Genomic DNA, 20,034 nt, shown 5'->3' on the forward strand with positions numbered 1-20,034 from the left:
TGTAGTTGGAAGAATTTGCCCCATACAGCTCAGCTCAAGTGCTCATTAGGAAAAAAAAAATCTTGAGGCAGAGTATTTTATTCATCCATCACTTGGGAGCTATCTGACATAATTCTGTGTTGTCAATGAGACAAAGTGGGTACAAAGAGTCCACCTTAAGACACACAGCGCGATAGATGTGAGAACATGAGAGCCAGTTTCAGAAGAACAGTAGCTACTTCCTGCTGAATGAGCTCACAAACCCCAGCAGGGGAGGTAGCCAGGACTTCTTTTGGAGGTAGCTCTAATGAGGTTGAGGACAATGAGTTTAAAAGGGAAATGGAGAAGGGTGAAAGAGACTGAAGACAAGGAGGGTGACTGAGGACAGGGATCCCCTAAAGCACTTGCTGTAGACACACTCCGAGAAGTTTCCCTTTTGAGGGTGTATTGAGCTAGTCAGACAAAGTTCCTGGTCTTGTCTTCCAAGCTGGCATGATTCTTTCTGGATTTCCGAGACCTACTGGAGTTGGAATGCATCTACGCTGGAGAGAAACTTGTAGGACTTGGAGAGGAGCCAATACCTGCCCCCTGATGCTTAGCAGAGGAAGAAGCCCTGATGCCTTACAGTGATGGATGGCAGACAAGGGAGGAAATCGAGGAGCACTTCTCTGCCATTTTATATTTTTTCTGCATTTCCCTAGTATTTCTACCTCTTGGAGCACACATGTAGACTCCACTATGCTATTTTAGGGAGTGATTTAGACAACAAATCCACGCAGGTGGTATCCATACGCAGCATAAGTAGATTAATTTGTAATGTTTTGTAGCAGATCATTGCTGAAAAATTAGTGATTGTAAATAATGTGAAATTATTCTAGAAGAAGGAAGCCTAAAATTGCTCTCACTAGGCTAATGTCAAGGTGTTAGAAAGCCTGTGCTTTTTGTCTTTAGGGAGGGCTCTATCTCCTTGCCTTAACTAGCGTTAGGGCTCTCTGCCCAGTGGCCAATCCTACCTTCTCTCTTCTCACCACTGCTACAACCCTTATAGCTTTTCTCTCAGTGTCTGACCCTCTTGTCACTGTCTTAAAAAGTCACTTGTGATTCACCCACATAATCTTGGGGACACACTCCTCATTTGAAATCCTTAATTAATTACTACGATCCAGTCTTTTACTGTAGAAGGTATCATTTTCGTGTTCATGGGATTGTTTTCTCTGGTGTCCTTAGAAGAACCATGATTTACAGTCTTTGCAGCTACGTGTAGAGATCCTAGGTAAGGACCCCTTGAATACCAAGGTTTTACATTATAATGGTGACTATGAGGTAACACAGAGGGGTCACTTCCATGAAACAAAAACCCAATGTTACTTATTCAGAGTTCTCATTGAAATGAAAGGCATAGAACACAGGTATAAAAGAACGTATTTTATTGGACTTGAGGTTTTAGAGGGTTAGAGTTCATGATGGCCAACCAAAGGCATGGCAGAAGGAACTGCTGATAGATTAACATCTTGAATCTCAAGCAGGAGGCAGAGAGCATACTGGGAATGACACCAGCTGTCTTAGTTAGAGTTCTTATTGCTGTGATGAAACACTGTAGCCAAAAGGAAGTTGGAGAAGAAAGGGTTTATTTGGTTTACACTTAGACAACATAGTCCAACATTGAAGGAAGGCAAGACAATAATGCCAACAGGGCAGAAACCTGGAGGTAGGAGCTGATGCTGAGTCCTTACAGGAGTGCTGCTTACCAGCTTGCTCATCATGGCTTGCTCAGCCTGCTTTCTTATAGAACTCTGGATGATTCACAATATGATAGACACTATCATATCAATCACTGTTTAGGAAAGCACACTACAGGCTTCCCTACATCCAGATCTTACATATTTTCTCAATTTAGATTGCCTCCTCTCACATGACCTTTAGGGGAGCCGCTTGTTGGTCCCAGCCACCCAGAACCAAAATAACCACATAGAAACTGTATTAATTAAATCACTGCTTGGCTCATTAGCTCTAACTTCTTACTGACTAACTCTTACATCTTAGTTTAACCTATTTCTAATAATCTGTATATCACCACGAGGTCGTGGCCTACCAGCAAAATTTCAGCATGTCTGTCTTTAGTGGTGGCAGCTTCATGGCATCCCCTGGGTTTGCCTTCCTTCTTCCAGCATTCAGTCCAGTTTTCCCTGTCTACCTAATCTCTACCCTATCAACAGGCCAAGCAGTTTCTTTATTCATTAATGGTAGTCACAGCACACAGAGGGACTCCCATATCACTTGACTCTACCTTGGGTCAACTTGACACAAAGTCAGCCAGCACACCAGTCTTTGGAAACCTCAAGCCTGCCCCCAGTGATTCACCTCTTCCGATAAGGCCACACCTAATTCCTCCTAAACATTTCCACCAACTGGGTGTCAAATACTCAAAACATATGAGCTTATGAGGCCATTCTTAGTCAGACCACCATATTATACTTCCTGGTCTCCATAGGCTGTGGCCATACCATAGTGCAAAACATAATCAGTTCAAATTCCAAAGTTATCATCATCTTTTACTCTCAATGCAATATAAAAGTGCAATATCCAAAATTTCTTTAGAAGCTCAAGACAATTTCTTAATTATAACCCCTTATGAAATCAAAAGCCAATTACAGACTGAAAATATCCAATGACATAAAACATACATTACCCTTCTTAAAGGGAGGAATCAGAGAATAGGGAAGGAAAAAACTAAGAAACATCAAAGCCAGCAGGGTAAACTAAAAATCCTCAAGTTCCACATCCAAGGTCAAAGGCTGAAACGGCTCTGTCCCTCCAGCTTTACTGCCTTCAAGACCCCTCTCTCTCTCTCTCTCTCTCTATTGCTCACTCCACTCCCATGTATAGCGACATTCCATGTCTCTAGCATCTCAAACTTCTCAGAGTATTCAACACCATCCACACTCCACTTTACATCTCCGCCCAAGAGTGATTACTGACAATCATGCCACGGCATCAGTAGGTCTCTCCAGCCCTTGCACTGTTGCTGTCTTACCATCATATTGAGATTGTATCAGCAAACTTTTCAAATTTCTAACCTATAAGTGAAAAATTAATAATTAGACAGTTACTATAAAAAATACAGTAGACAATTACACTACCACTATTTGGATCAGTCATCCTTAGGCAGCAGGTAGGAAGATGTTTGAGACAAATGAAAGACAGAGATCCTCAGCAAAAAGTAGAGCCAAGGGCTGGAGAGATGGCTCAGATGTTAAGAGCACAGGCTGCTCTTCCAGAGGTCCTGAGTTCAATTCCCAGCAACTACATGGTGACTCACAACTATCTGTAATGAGATCTGGTGCCCTCTTCTGGCACACAAGCATACATGCAGACAGAACACTGTATACATAATAAATAAATAAAATCTTAAAAAAAGAAAATAGAGCCAAACAAAATGAATGAGTTAAAAAATACAGGGCAGGCTTTGAAGAGCAGATTAGAGAAAAAGGAATCAGTCAATAGAAACTAGAACAACTAGAATTATTCCATCCAAATAATCCAGACAAAATACATTGACCTGTATCTGTATCTTTGGGACCAACAGAAGCACAGTGATTAATTTTATTTGTTTAGACAACGTATTCTGATATCTGATCAAAAACTATGCTAGATGTTTCTATAAAAAGTACTTTTAGAAGCGACTAAGATGTACATTGCTAGACTTTGAATAATATAGATTGTTTTCTAGAATGTGGATAGCCTCGTCTAATCAGTAGAAGACTGGCCTCACTGCAAGGATTTCTCTCAATCCAAATCTTCCCTGAGTCTCTAGTCTGCTGGGCCAAGTATCGGCTACTTTGGTCTTGTCGAACATCTATAATTGCTTAAGCTGATTCCTTAAATATCTTATATATCCTGTTGGTTTTATATCCTTGTATATTCCCAGGGCATGCACAGGAAGGAAAAAGCCAACCCTTATGTCTCAGTCTCAAATGGATAGAAAAAAAGCAAGCAGAGCTGGAAGAGAAGTAATGGAGAAAAACACTGGGGAAAATGGTTTAAAAAGTGATCCAGGAAGTTGAGTGAAACTCTGAGTAAACTTATGGACAATTCAGATACCTGCCACTGGCAGAGTTATGAATTAAGATCAAGAAACAACCTGTAAAGTAATGATCAGAGAATGCCTTATCTTTAGAAATAGAGTTCAAATGGCAGTAGGTATCTGAGACAGCAAGAAGAACTGGAAGAAGTCATGCAAGGTTTTCAAGAGCTGAACATAAGGAAAAGTAAAACTAGAGCTCAAGGTCTAGCAAAATCGAAGGAGGAACAAGACCGTCTGGAATGAGGGAAGCTCACACTGCCAGAACCTGCCAGCGAGCACAAGGATGCAGAATACAGGATAAACTCAGAAATGCAGATGTGTTTATGTGTAATAACAATGAACATATGGAATCATAATTAGCTAAAATAAGGTTGTTGAAATAGGAGCAGCGGGGCTGCGTCCCCAGCACCCCGGCTGCCTGTCTAGCTTATGCCCCGAAATAATTACACGGACACTGTATTCTTTTAAGCACTGCTTGGCCATTTCTATCTAGCCTCTTCTAGGCTAACTCTCGCACCTGGACTAGCCCATCTCTAATAATCTGCTGTAGCCCACAAGGTGTCTTACCAGGGAGATTCTAGCCTATGTCCATCCTGGGTCGGAGCTTCATCGCGTGTGCCTCAGAGAGCAGAGCTCTCGCCTCTGCCCGCAAGAGTGGAGCATCATGTCTCTCTGAGGCGTCTGCCCCCGAGAGGAGAGCTGTCGAGTCTCTGTCTGAGGTGTCTTACCTCACTTCCTCTTCCTCCCAGAGTTCTGTTCTGTTTACTCCTCCCACCTATGTTTTAACCTATCAGGGCAATCAGCTTCTTTATTTAATTAACCAATGACCTTCCTCCATCATATGGTGTCATATTTAGACACTTTAAAACAAAATTACTAGCTATCAGTTTTATAGAGTACAAATGGAATTTTTATGTTTAAAACTACATTGATGAACTCCAAGTTGAAATAAATGAGAAATAAATGAGATTCATAGATTGAAATACTCATAAAAGAATGTCAATTCTCCTTGACTGCCATACAAGTGCAGTATGATTTCTATTAAAATACTATGACAGCTTCTTGATGACATAAATGTACTATTTAAAACATGATAATATGGAAAAGGAAGATCTCTCTCCTCTCTCTCTTTCTCTCTCCCTCTATCACTCTCTCTCTCCCCCTTTTCTCTTCACACTGCTTAATCTGTGTTAAACATTTTCTTATAAAACCAACTTTATTTCATAAAAAGTAAAAGATGGTAGAGTTCTGAAAGGAAGAAAGAACTAGGAAGAAGGACCAGACCCAACCTGAGTCTTGTAGCATCATGGCATCAGCCATGATTGTTGTGATAACAGAGAAATGGAGGCATAGTTAGTGGAACAAGCCAGACAACCAGAAATGGGGCTATACACATTTGTACAGCTTGTTTTGAGAGAGGGAAGGAAGGAAGGAAGGAAGGAAGGAAGGAAGGAAGGAAGGAAGGAAGGAAGAAAGGAAGGAAGGAAGGAAGGAAGGAAAAATAAGAAAGGAAACAGCGGAAAGAAGAAAAAGATAAAAGCAAAGATTTGGGGAAAGAACCGCTTTTTAAACTAATGGTACATGGAGAATTATGTGTTCATAAGCACAAAAAGTATGTACAAATAAACCTTATGTAAGTCTCACCAAAATTTAACTCAAAAAACCCCTACAAACTTAAACATAAGACATGAAATCGAAAAGGTTTAGAAAGTGAAAAAATTCTTATAAGCTCCTGTTATAAACCAATCTTAGACTTGAAAACAAAAGCCTGGATTGTGTAGGAAGATAACTTTAAATTATATTGCATTTAAATTAGCAGAGTGGAAGCATGTAAAAGGATGACAAGGGGAGAATGTGTTTGAAAACCACAGGTCTGACAACAGACTGTCATTTCTGTTATATGATTGTTTGGGTCTTTTTTTTTTATAAAATCCTAAACCTCTAATAAAAGCAATCAAGTTAAGCAACAGATAGAACATGGATGACATGAAAGCCACTGCACTGGAGAGGATCTACCAACAGCAAACAAACACAAGAATATGCCAACGTTATTAGCCACTATGTGACTTCAAATTAAACCACAACAAGTCATGAATAGACTCCAATCACAATATTCCAAATTTGTTATATCTATAATCTTCATTCCATGAAATCAAGTTGTGCTCATGATTGCACAACATTAGGCATGGTAATAGTAATTTATGTCATATGTCCATGTTACACCAGAAACAGAATATTAAAAAAAAGAAAATCTGGGTGCAGAACACGTGGCTAACAGCTTTTATGTGGTCCATAGGCCTTTTCTTGGGGTATCATCTATTCCTCTCTCCTAAAGACTGCTGACCTGTCCACTACTCAGCCTCATGTGCATGATGCCCAAAGAATCACTCTTCCTAAGCATGAGGGATCTCATACTGCTTAACAAATATTTTGTGGCCTCCGCATGCTCAAAATGTGATGCTGGGTAAATGGGGAACTGCATGAAAAACTCCTGGAGGGAAGCTGTGTTTGAAGAGACACACAGATTAGAACTGCAGTTCTGTGGAGGGACAGGAACATTGCAGGTCCAGAGGTCAGTCCCTTTATCTTGGGCTAGTTATAGCCCTCCATAACAGCCATTCCATGCCCTCCTCTATATCAGAACTAACATCATGTGACTATATTAACTTCGTAGCCCACTAGCTTCCACCAATGTAAGAACTAATATTGCCATCGGACAGCATCTCGGGCCTATAGAAAACCTTCCCTCATAGTGCTGCAGCTGCACCTCTATTGCACCCCCTTGTATTTTAAGATTGCCTTGAGTTCTGGCTTTCTTTGTTCTGTAAAAACCATAAAACTTCATGGCACTGCTTCCACACTGGAACCTGAAATTTGGGGTAACCGAAATCTGTGTTCCTGGGCCATGGCCATTCAAATGCCTCCAGAATAAACTACTTCTTATTTCTTTAAAATAACAGTAACTCAATTTTAAAAAAAAAAAATAGAAAAAAAAAACAAATGATAAAAGAGAATGAAGATAAAGTGGATCTTACAGTTTAGCAGTGTTCTGTTTTTAAGAAACCAAACTTGTAGTTATCGTGTGATCCAGTAATTATATGCTTAGACATTTATTCCATAAAAGTAGATACACATGTCTGTACAAAAGCATATATGGATTTTATAGCAGCTTTACTGCAATAGCCATGAAATAGAAGCCACATAGAAGTCTTTCAGTGAAGGAATGGTTGAACAAACTGTGGCATGTCCCCAGTGACCCTCGCAACCTGAGAGAATACTCCTAGAACTATCTGAGCCAAAAAGAACAGTTCTAAACGTCAGCCACATGTATTCATTTTGTACTCATTACTCTTCTCATTGCCATAATAGAATCCCTGACACAATCAACTTCATGGAGAACAGGTCTATTTGGATTATGGGTGGGGTGTACAACCCATCACGGCAGGAAAAGGCACAGCTGCACAGGAGCACGTGCCTGGCATGCCTCACTTCACATTCTCAGTAGAACAGGAAGCGAGTGCACAGGAGGTGGAACTGGACTGTGAACCTCAAGTCCAGCACCCAAAACTGTGTCTTCTAGCAGAACTCTACATGCAAATGATCTCACGACTTCTCCAAATAATGGCGTAATTTAGAAAACAGTACAGAAAACGTGAGTTTGTGGGGAGTGCTTTACATCAATCTATAATTTTATACATTATGTACCATTTCTAAAGGGAGAAAGTTATAGATTGAGAGCTGACTAGAGGTTTCAGATGCTGAGGTTTGGGAAGTGGTGTGGGAAGAAGATAGTTTTGTTCTAAAAGGGTAGTGTAGCCCCTTGTGAAGATGAAACTATTCTGTCTTGACTATATCCCAGATGTGATGTTTTAGTATCAATCAATGTCACCATTGGAAGTGTTATGGATTGAGTCAGCATCTTATCCCTTTATTCACATTTTAAAAATTGTATCATCTCCACCCTTTGCTGCTGTCAACGTAATAGTATTAGGCAGGGATCCTTTAGGGGACTGCTTGTTTACATGAGATCATGAAGGCACAGCCCTTACTTACTTACTGCTGTTATAGGAAGAAAAAGCTGAGTAGCTCTCTCTCTCTCTCTCTCTCTCTCTCTCTCTCTCTCTCTCTCTCTCCTATGTGAGGACCTAGGAAGAAGGAAGAGAAGAAGATCCTATCAGAAACAATCTACATTGCTACATTGATCTCAGATTTTTAATATCCAGGACTGAACATTTACTCTCTATTGTTTAAGCTACCCAGTCCATGGAATTTAGTTATGGTGGGCAGAGTGGACTAAGTCAGGGAGAAACTGGATAGAGAGTATGCTGGGCCTAAGTACACTATGTTTTTTCTCCTGTGAAAAACAAGTATTTTATAATGTCTCAGCCTTGATACAGCAGGCAGGGACTTGGTCCTGTGTCAACTTGGTATGCCAGACTTTGTTGACTCCCCAGGGGAGGCTTTACCCCTCTGAGGAGTGAATGAGGGTGGGATGTGGGGTGAGGGGCGAAGGAGAAGGGGAAACAGGGTGAACTGGGGCTGATATGTAAAATGAAAAATAAATTTAAATAAAAAAGTTTCATTAAAAAGAAATGTTCTTTTGTTTCCAGAAATGTTTCTAGTTTGGAAGTATCTTGAGATGTACTGGTAGGGCATAAGGTAAGAGGCCTCACTCATGTGGTACACCCCCCAACACACACACACACACATATACACATATATACACACATACACATATGTACACATGTACATACACATACACACATACTTATATATACATATATACATAAACACATATAAATATACACACCCATACACACATATGTATACATACACAACACATATATAAACACATATACACATGCACACACGTATAAACATACACATACATACACACATACACACACCTATATAGCTTTGTCATGTATTGGGAAGTCACTGCTGCTCTCCCAGCGGTTAAGAAACTGAGCCAGCAGGAGGTAAGCTGGCCTGAACAGAGTTGGACAACAAATGTTACTGAAGCTTTCTTGGAGACTTCTATTTCAAATATTCTTCTTGTAAATGAATGAATTTACATGACTGTAGAAGAAGATGGACTAGCTTTGTATCCCCAGGGTCACTAGAGAAACTGCATCCCCACAGATTAGGAGACCAGGAGCGAGGTGACTTTCTATCCCCAGAGAAGCAAAGAAAATGTAAGTGGCTGATAACTGAAGGCGCACCTGCACACTAAGCCACCTAGAAAGCAGAGGTGCTGCAGGATCAAGGACAGGAAATGATCAGAATGAACTTCCTGTTGGCTCTTCTATCCCCAGCACTCGGATAAGGTTTTCCTGTGTGTTCCCGGAGAATGTAAAGTGTGCAGGGGAATAAAGTCTCTATAGACTCATTTCAAATACAAATATGCAAGGAATGCACAGGAGAAGCAGAGATCCTCTGTTTGTTTTGCATTAGGAATGGATTCCTGATATTCACAGTCCCAAGCAGAAACTCCAAGGCCAGTTCCTAGAAACCAACTGTCTTGCTTTGGCAGACTCCGTAGAAAGCATTATCTGCTGTGTAAATAAAAGAGCTGGGCTTCACGTTCCCTCACTCTAGCGGCTTTCCCTAAATTGGGAATTGAATGGCAGATTTCAACTCATATCCAAGAACTTAAGATATTATTAGACTTTGAGAACTCAGAACATAAAGAATTTCCTGAGCAGTTATGTTGTGAAAACACACAGTAAGCTGAATTCAAGTGGAATGAGATTCCACTTGAATCTGAGACCGGTGTGGGAACCTTCCTTTAGGTATTCGTTATGTCTTTAATTTCTTTTCTTAAGCTACAAACAGTTCATAAGACAAAGGGCTAAAAAACATAAAATGGAATTAACTCACTCACTGTGATAAGTTCACCTATGAAAAAGCAAAAGAAGACCATGAAGGGTTCATCCACTGAAACAGTTTACCTGAGCTAATATAGGAGTTCACCAACTCCAGCTGGACTGGGAAGGAACAAACATAAGATCAAACTAGCTCCTCTAAATGTGAGTGACAATTGCATAACTGGGGCAGACTAAGGGGCCACTGTCAGTGGCACCTGGATTTATCTCGACTTCAAGTACTGGCTTCTTGGGATCCTATTCTTTTTGGCTATATACCTTGCTCAGCCTAGATATAGTAGGGAAGGCCTTGGACCTTCCACAAAGCAATGGGCCTTATCCTCTTTTATGATTAGAGGGGGGTGGGGTGGGAGGGTGTATGGAGGGAATGGGAGGAGGGGAGGAAGTGGGAATTTGGATTGGTAGTTTTTTTTAATCTAATAAATTAAAAAGAAAGAAAAGCAAAAGTTGGCTTCCAGGCAGTGTGATGCCCGACTTGTAACCAGAAGCCTGAGTAATTAGGCAATCCCTGATGTGCACCTCAGCTACTGTTTTAACCAATGCAAGTGCCGCAGACTGTATCCAACATGCTGCTCAACTTCCAGTGCATCATAGGCCGCCAAGGTGCTATCTCACTTATTCCTTCAAGACCTTCCTACCCAGTTTCCTCAGGGCTAGACTTGAGAAAGCACCTTGGCTACAGAAGAGTTTCATTATCTAGCCCATAATAATATCAGGTGGCATTTATTGAATTACAACTAGGTAACAACCACTGAGCCTGGTTCCATACGTGTATTATGTCATTCAGTGCTCACTGGGGAGAGAGAGAGAGATTGCATCTATATCCTGTGACTCCCTGATAAATGGGCAGGTACATGCCTGCCCGGAGATTGCATCTGTGCTACGTGTTCATTATGCTTCTTTAACACACATGCTCATTCCCCAACTGAACCCACGACACCAAAGAGTTAAATCCTCAGGCGACTCAAGGAATGTTGCTTTAGAACAGTGTAAGTATGCTGAATTCTGACTGTTAGTGCTTGTACATTTTAAGACCTATGAAACTGTCCTCCCATACTACCTTATATAGCCTATAAGGCAAATCCACCTGTTGGCATGGATATCCAAACACTACACACACTATCTCGTACAGTCTATAAGGTAAATTCACATGCCAACATGTGTTTCCACACAGTACCTCACATGGCAAATAAGGTAAAACCATCCATCTGATGGCATGGGTTTCTTTGTCCCCTGTTCAGGACATTCTTTGTCGGTTGGTGACATTTGATAATTCCTTCTGTAATTTAAGCCTCAATTATTTCTCTGGCCACATATGATGCCTTCAGAACGGAATATGTTCTTGAGGCAGAAGCAAGGAGATTCATGTCACAGGCATTTTGGGGGGCAGTTTTATCCAATAGAAGTATCACTCACTATAGTCAACATACCATTGAGCTCCTAGTACATCATGAGCTACCACAGTTGAAAGCCTTTTTCCATTTCTTTGAAGATATTGTAAACTAATGTCAATATGGCTACCCTTCAACCATGTGCATGCTCATGCGTACGTGTGATCTATCCATAGGCATCCCTCTTCTCCACCCCCTACTCCTATACCCCTGGGTCTTTTGATTAAACGTTTCTCCACCAGATCTCTTCTGCTTCTGCTGTCATGTCACCCTTTGTGATACCTTCCCTCTTTCCTCTTCTCCCTCCTAAGATCTCCTCCTCCTCCTCCTCTTTCTCCTCCTCCTCCTCCTCCTCCTCCTCCTCCCTCAGATCCTCATCCCCATGTAACGATTTGAACAGAGACATGCCTATATTTAAGTACATATACAACTTAAACCTAGATCCTGAATATGACAGACAGTATGGAATATGCATTCCATTCAAGATTTTCTTACTTTCCCCCTCTCTCCATCCTAAATAACTAAACAATTACCTTAAGCATCCACTGTACCCACCCATGTTTTCCTACAAACTTGCTGCCTTCTGTAAGTGCAGGTACCAGGGGCAGAGAAGACACAACAGATATTCATCAGCAAATCATTTGGATGCAGAGCAATAACGAGCTTCTGTCAAATAGTGCTGTGTCCTCCTATTGTGTCATAAGAAGTCACCGCACAGACTCGTGTTTCCATCCTGTTTCAGTGTTGAGCAAATCAGACACAAGATATGTGTAAATAATGCTGAAACATCTGGATGAAAAGGAAGAAAATCAATTATCTGGATGTTTTGTCTACACAACATCAAAACATGTAAGCCCTGTGTAGACAAAACATCCACATGATTGAACACTGCACTTTTCATCCAGACACTTTACTGTCATGTGGATGAAAACCACTGCCAAGTTAAAGACAAAAGAAAAAACAATTTAAGAAATTTAAAACACACAACAGAGCAAAGCTTGCCTGACTGGTAGAATGTGAGGGAATTGTTCCTAAGCTTGATATGGAAAAGAGAGACAAAATAGTGTGTCAAATCAATTTTTGAAAACTCTAAGCCATACTACAAAAACCACATTACAATGAACCACAGGCTCATAGTTATCTTAATAAATCATGGACACATTAAGTGGCACTTAGTAAAAACACACAGCCACTTTTTACTTAAGGCTGTGTTTACAGATGAGATGATGTACTCGCAGCAAAGGACAGTGGTTACTCCATGCCAATTTGTCTTCTGGAAGGACAAAAGTAATTCTAGTTGTCTAACAACAAGTCAGCTTACCAGTACAAATTCAGTAATTAGCCACTGTCAGAAGGCCAGGAGCTCCGTGGGTTTCCTTTTAACAGTCAGCCTGTTAGTTTACCAACCCAAACTATGCTTAGTAGTACTGACTATTCCTATTTTATACATACAGAAACGGGTCATGAAGGCGAAAGAAGAAACTGACCAAGCTCTCACAAAATGATCATTTCTACAAGTCAGATGGTGCTTAACAGAATATTTTATTTAATATATCTTATTTTGAATGGAGTATCTTTGAACAATAGATATCAGAAAGTGGATGTAACTGTTTCTAAGAAATCTGGGAATTACAGTTTAATACACAACCATTCATTCTGTCTCATTTTCCTTCACATTATCAGTAGTCTTCCATTTCCTAAACCAAATATACCTAAGTGAGAGCAGCCTTCAGGGAAGGAGCTGTTAGCACCAGCAGCTATTGTCATGCATGAAGAACCCAACAGGAGTGTCCTTACTGGCCATCTTATATGGTTCAGTGATATGGTTCAGTGATAAAACATGACTTACTGTCACTATTCCTTCCTTGGTGGACAGTTCCAAAGGCTGTACACAGAGGCCATCAGGGACATTTTGCCTACAGAGTTGGTTTTATCCACTCTCGTTATCTGGCAGTGGCTTGGTTGGATAGGAGAGAAAGGATGAAGGGAACTTCTCCTGCCAAAACTTGTGTTATCAGGACCCAGTGGACTCAGATTTTCCAGGTCAAAAAACTGACAAAAATGTCATCAGGAGGGGAATGGGTCTGTAGAGGAAAGCAGTGGGATGTTCCACTTGGGCCATAGAAATGCATTACTCACAGCAAAGACACTTGGTCTTGTGATAATCCCTGAGCATTAGTCTGCAGCCACGCCGATGAATTGAGAATTGCTGTGATTTATGACTGTGGCATCAGGGCTGGAGTAAGCTTCACAGTACAAACTCATACACATTCCCAAGCAAGAGCATTAAGAATCTGATGCTGAAATTGCATGGTGGCAATGCTATAACTCTGGGAAGATTCTGAAAAGTGTTGACTTTTACTTCAAAATGGGGGGGAGTTTTGCAGTGTGTAAGTTACATAGCAGTCTAAAGAGAACTTCATCAGACTAATTCAAATGGGTTCCTGGACATCAAGTACACAAAGTGGTATTTTGGGGATTTAATGTAAATGAAACAGAAACATATGGAGTAAATTTTTGCAAAATTACACACGATTTCTAAAATTAAGGGGGAAACTTTCTTGGCAAAACATAGTTGTATTTTATCTAATCCAAAAATATTTGAAAAATAAATCGAGACATTTCATAAACCAAAATACAGCTGGTTTTTCCATCCATTATGTGTTTGTTTTGTACAGTCGTTAAATGCACTTATCTTCATGTTGGAAGGAACAGTCAGGTACCTGGGTACACAGCCACAAACACTTAGGACATTCTAGAACACAAAGCAAGGTCATATTATGGAAAAGCTGCTGCAGCTTATTAAACATTATTTTAAGGGAAATAATATTCAAGGTAACCAAGGAGAACACTTTTCACAACAGCCCCCTTGTTGAGTTTAAGAGCATAAAGTCATTAAAGGTGAGTTTGATCATCGTAAGCTGTTACCTCTGTTACCTGTTAACATCTCTGGGTGCTCAAGAGTCATTGCTACTGGACAGTAATCCTTCTGCACGACTCAATCAAACGAGCTTATAAATGACAGGTGTTTCTATATCTATCACAAATTTGGAATGGTCATTTAAAGCCACACCCATGTTTCTGTTCTCCTTTCTCTTGCTAAGTCCTAGATGACAATTTCTCAAACAGTGTTACCCAATGTCCTTTCTACAGTGAATTGATAGTGTCTATGGGTCCTTTATACCTGTGAAGGTGGAAGAAGTTTTAACTTCCTACACATCTGCTCAGTGTTGTTTCCTCAATGTTGCAAGAGGGAATATTGGAGAAGCGTGTACCAACCCACAAAGAGCAACATCTAAATATCTTTAATTTAGGCCTAGAAAAGGGAGTGTTATGCATAGCTACTGGACACATTGACAGATCTACTTAGAACTGGCTGTCTTGGAAATCTGCCCTGCTCCTAGGTCCATTGAAACATGGTGGGTTTCTCATATGATGGCAACTTCCCCTTCTTCCTGTCATGTTATGTGTCTTAACACTATTGATTCTGGTGCTCTGTGTCAGGATTAAGGATGTACAGTAGCAAAAGATGGCAGACCACACATGTATAGATTCTCTCCTTCTGATACCACACATAACCGCAGCAGCTACATAGGTAAGCTGGCATTGAACAATCAAAGAGAAAGAAGGACAAGCGTAGTAATCATACTCCCCCTAGAAAGAGGGTTCTGGAGATCAGTGTTCCCTGCCGCCTTCCTGGGGAGATTCCATGTGTCCATATAAAGAGCCGAGTCTTCCAGTGGAGCTGTCATCAGCTTGGTAACATAAACCCTTGGAGTTTCTTTCTCCCCCAGGAAGACTTGACTCTTCCTCTTAGTTTTACTACACTACTCCAAATTGTAAAGTTTGTTGTAAAGAAATTCTAGGCCCCTTGGATGAGATAATCAAAATAGAAAGGCATCCGTTGGAGTAGCATGTTTGGAGACAATAGGAATGGCAGGTATGAGAGCAACTGTCACCAAAGCTCTCCCCTATTGAAAATGGAGATACCATACAGTTGGAGATCAGGGACCCCAGGAAGTAAACTGACTATTATTACTGATAGATGTAAAATACATGGTGACAGCAAAGATGTGGACGAGAACTGGATATTTCTGCTGTGGGAACTCCTTCAGCCAATAACCTTTAAGATACTGGCCCACTTTGGGCGTGGTCTTGTGTACTATAAATGCAGACAAAAGGCATGCACAGGCCTCTTGGCTGCTGGATTTGGTTCCAGATCCCAGTGCATGCAGAGGACTGTGGATTTGCAACTCTTTCTGTGAGTTTATCCACTGGTAATTTAACCTTTGTTATACTTCATTTTGGGCTATTGTGGAACTCTTTTGTATGCCAACACATTGGTGCCAATGTAGTCTGAATCCATGCCACTGCTAGGCCTTGTCCAGGCTCCCATGGACTTCTCACACCCCACACAGCTGAATTACCCCTCTGGGAAGCTGTGAAAGGTTTGGCTCTACTGGCCGGCCGTGGTGATTTGGCAATTTTCCACTAAACCATCCCCATGTGGCTTGGTCCTACCTACTGTTTCCAGCGCACACAGAGATCTGTGGATCATTACTCTTTCTGTGAGTTTATCACCAGATAAATAAATCTTTGTTAAACTCCATTTCAGGCTATTGTGGAACTCTTGTACACCAACATACTTCCTTTTTATCAGCAAGCACTTGTAGCAAAAAAATGAGACTTAAATAAGAATTTTACAGCATAGAGCCCCTATGATGTCTTAAAGGGAAATGTTCTCTTTCTTCAGACATAAGATACACTATATTGTAATATCATGTTCAGTATTTGATTATTGGGATGATAAAATTGTTGAGGTAATATGTGGAACTTGCACAAGTAAGTTCAAATCTAACAATAATAATTAAGGAAAGGAGCTTGACAATCTCCCTCCCTCAGATCACAGAATTATGCTGACTAACAAAGGAATTTCCTTCTCAAAGCAATAAGAGAGAAAATCTTATTTTGCCTGAAAATTGTATGAGGACCTGAGTGGAGGTGCCTCTCAGCATGACTTACCAATTTTTTTTCTGGGGTTTCTGCTCACAGAATCCCACTGTAACTCAACTTTACTGAAGCAAAGGACTTAACTGTCCAGCGAAAATCTGATCTACTCATGGGCAGAGAAGGAAAAGCAGGAACAGGAGTGGGATCAGTGATCTATAAAAATCTATGATAATTGTGTGTGGAGAGAACAGGCAAGATAAAGAAGTCCTTAGATGGTTGTAATTTTGCTGGTTCGTGCAGTAAAACATCAAAGTACAAGGAATTGTGAGATAGTGCCAACATACAGAAAGAAAATCTAGGGTCTAGATCTAAGTCCATGCATAAATCAGGAGACTTGTGATCTAAGGGATGCTTGACAGGTGGAATGAAGTGAACAAAAACCACAATTATCAAATTCTTTCTCAAATTAAGGTCATGGCCAACATCCAAGGACCACTATGCACTAGAGAAGAAAAGTACCCAAACATCTGAAAGCTGTATGAAATCTTACCATGATTTAAATGGTCAAAAATGTCCGGCCTAGTCTTCTGCTGAGGATAGACACTTTAAAGATATTTGAGAGAAAAACAGATGGAGAAAGGTTCCCCAAATGTGCTTAGAGAGAGAATTGAATGCATGGAGTTAATTTAGACATTAAGCAGTAAGGTAGGTGAAGACGTCGGTTGCATGTATTTAGGGCAGTTAGCTAAGGAAACAGAAGAGGACAAGTTGGAAGCTTAGAGAGTGAAGAATTTAGGTTAGGAACGTGTCGGACAACATCCTGGGTATAGTTTTCATTTGTTCTCAGGATCATCTGCTGAGTATTTGTTGCACTTGTAGAAGAACCAAATACATTTTGCTCACAACTATTTATGAGAAAAGGGGAATTTTTTTGTCTTGCTTAGTTTTTAATTAATTTCAAAAAAGAACCTTCATGAAGTGAGACTAAGGCAGGCAAAAATAGATGCCTGGGGTAAGTCTCCGGTTAATGGGAATGTGGCGATGGTGGAAAGACAGATTTGTTTGGCCAAGTTTCACTCTGTTCTTGTGATCTGGCCTGGGGCTAGTGGATTGGAATTGAAAAGGGTCTGGGGAGACATTAAACAGAAAAGAACTGTTGGAGACTGTTTCAGCTGAAGCTGTAGAGAAGGAGCTTAGGAAAAGGCTTACAGGCTCACACTTTCTCAAATTTTGCAGCAAGAAAAGATTTGAAACAAAAGAAAAAAGGCAAAGTATAATTATGAGGTGAAACATTACCTAGATGACCACATTTTTCAAAGGAACACTATTATTGTTGTAATATAAAATACAGTCTTGTGGGTTGAAGGCTTGAAGCAGTGTTCAGAGATGTGGCTTTGGGGGAAGTGGTTGGATCAAAAGGGCTCTTACTTCATCAATGAGTTAATCCATTTGATTAATAATTTGATTGTAGAAATGTCAGGCATCAATAATTAGCTTTAATTCAAGTTCCAGGGGATACAAGATCCTCTTCCTGATGCTGCTGGTACCTGTCCATATGCACATACCCACATAGAGACAACCACATGTACACATAATTCAATTGTTAAACAAATCTTTAAAATTACTTGTTAAAGCTTGGCAATGTTATCGGAACTTTGAGCCTAGCCAGAGGAAATAGGTCCCTGGGATATGACTTTGAAGAGCACATCTTGTCCCCTTTCTCTCCCGCTTCATGTTCTGTCTTCCAGGAGCTGGGCAGCCTTATCTGAAACACAGTATTGTTGCCATGATTTTCTGTCTTGCCTCAGGCCAAAGCAGTGGGTCAAGTCAAGCAGACTGGAGGTTCTGAAGCTGGAAAAATCTCTCCTCCTTGAGTTTATTTTCTCAGGCATTTTTTGAGAGTGATAAGAAATTGGCAAGGACACAAAGGCCAAATATGAAATTGGTTAGTCACTAAAATGAGAAAGCTATTTTAATTAATATGAAAATAAATCATACCTACTGATGAAAATAAATCATATCATACAATAAACAAGTTATAAAATCATTGATGGGAATAAAAGTACAAGTTATATACTTTATCAGGTTAGAATAGTGTACTTCCTAACTGTTTCTGAAGAGAGACTAGAGTACATATTTTCAGTTATTTCTGACACTTTTGTCACCTGGAAATATCACCAATTTTTTTTTTGAGATTGTAATATAATTATATAATTTTCCCCTTCCCATTCTTTCCTTTAGACTTTCCAAAATACTCCTCTTTGCTGTCCTTCAAATTCATGGTCTTTTTCACTAATTATTGTTACATAATCTATGTTTATGCATATGCATACATATTCTTACATAAATACAACCTGCTCAAACTGTATAATGCTGCCGTATGTATGCTTTCAGGTCTGACCACTTGGTGCTGGATACCCAGTTGCTGCAGTTTTCCCTGGGGAAGACCATTTCTCATGATCTCAGCATTCCTTAGTGGCCCTTAGTTCTTTGCGAAGGGTTGAAGCCTTTGGGGCTTAAGAAAATTCCCCAATAAAAAAAAACAATCATGGTAGTAAAGAATCTAGTGTGACTATTTATAGATCCTTCATAATTTTCCTGATGTTTAATAACTGTTTTTAAGAAAATAGAGAACTTTCCAGAGGAGCAACAGAGACTCTTCAGAGTCAGTGGGCCTTTTCCCAAGGTACCATTCTGGTGGACAGAGACATTCTAGTGATGGACCCACGTGAAGCTCAACGTTTCGTAGTTCTTTCCAGGTGGCACCTGTACTAGTCAACCTCTTTCTTCCTTCCTTTCTTTCTGTGTGTGCTGTGCTGTGCATGATATGTATGTAGGTATCTATGCGTATGTGAATAGGTGTGTGTACATCTGTGTGAGTGTGCATGTGGAGGCCACAGCTTGGCAGGAGTGTCTCCTTTCATGGTCCACTTTGTTCTCTGAGACAGCGTCTGTCACTGAACCTTGAAATCATAGGCTATCTACCGTCACCTACTATCACTGGCACCTCCTAGAATCTGCCTGCCTTGACCAACTCCATGTGCTAGCATTAGAGATGGGCATTGCTTCTGTTGGCTTCTATGTGAATTCTGAGACTCTAAATTCAGGTTATCATGCTTGAACTTTACTCTGACCAAGGCCACTTATAATAGAAGAAGCACTTTCCCTACTGGGCCATCACCCCAGCCCTGTCTAGCCCTTCTCTATCTGGGTATTTGTCATAGTCCCGTGACTCCTCAAGATTTTACAGAACTTTATCTAACATAACATCTATTATCATAAAGATACACACATAGAATCAAGTCGCTGACATAGACCATACATACTTATGCACCACTAAAATTAATACCTCATTTAACTGCTGTTGATAAAACTATTTTCCTAAAAGACATGATTAATGTTTGAGGTGACAGATATACTAGCTGGGTTTGCTTATTATACCTTCATTTTAGTTACTTTCCTATTGCTGTGCTAAAACACCATGACCAAGGCAACTTATAGAAGATGCTTTTAGTTGGCTGACCCTTTCAGGAGGTTAGAATTTGTGAGTATCCTGGTGGAAAGCACGGCAGCAGGTAGGCAGGCATGGTGATGTACCAGCAACTAAAAGCTTACATCTTTATCTACAACAATGTGAGAGGAGAGAGGGAGATATAGATAGATAGATAGATAGATAGATAGATAGATAGATAGATAGATAGATAGATAGATAGATAGATAGATAGATGATAGATAGATAGATGAT

Source organism: Microtus ochrogaster, chromosome 19 (assembly GCF_000317375.1).
Source record: "Microtus ochrogaster isolate Prairie Vole_2 chromosome 19, MicOch1.0, whole genome shotgun sequence".
Lineage (NCBI taxonomy): Eukaryota > Metazoa > Chordata > Mammalia > Rodentia > Cricetidae > Microtus > Microtus ochrogaster.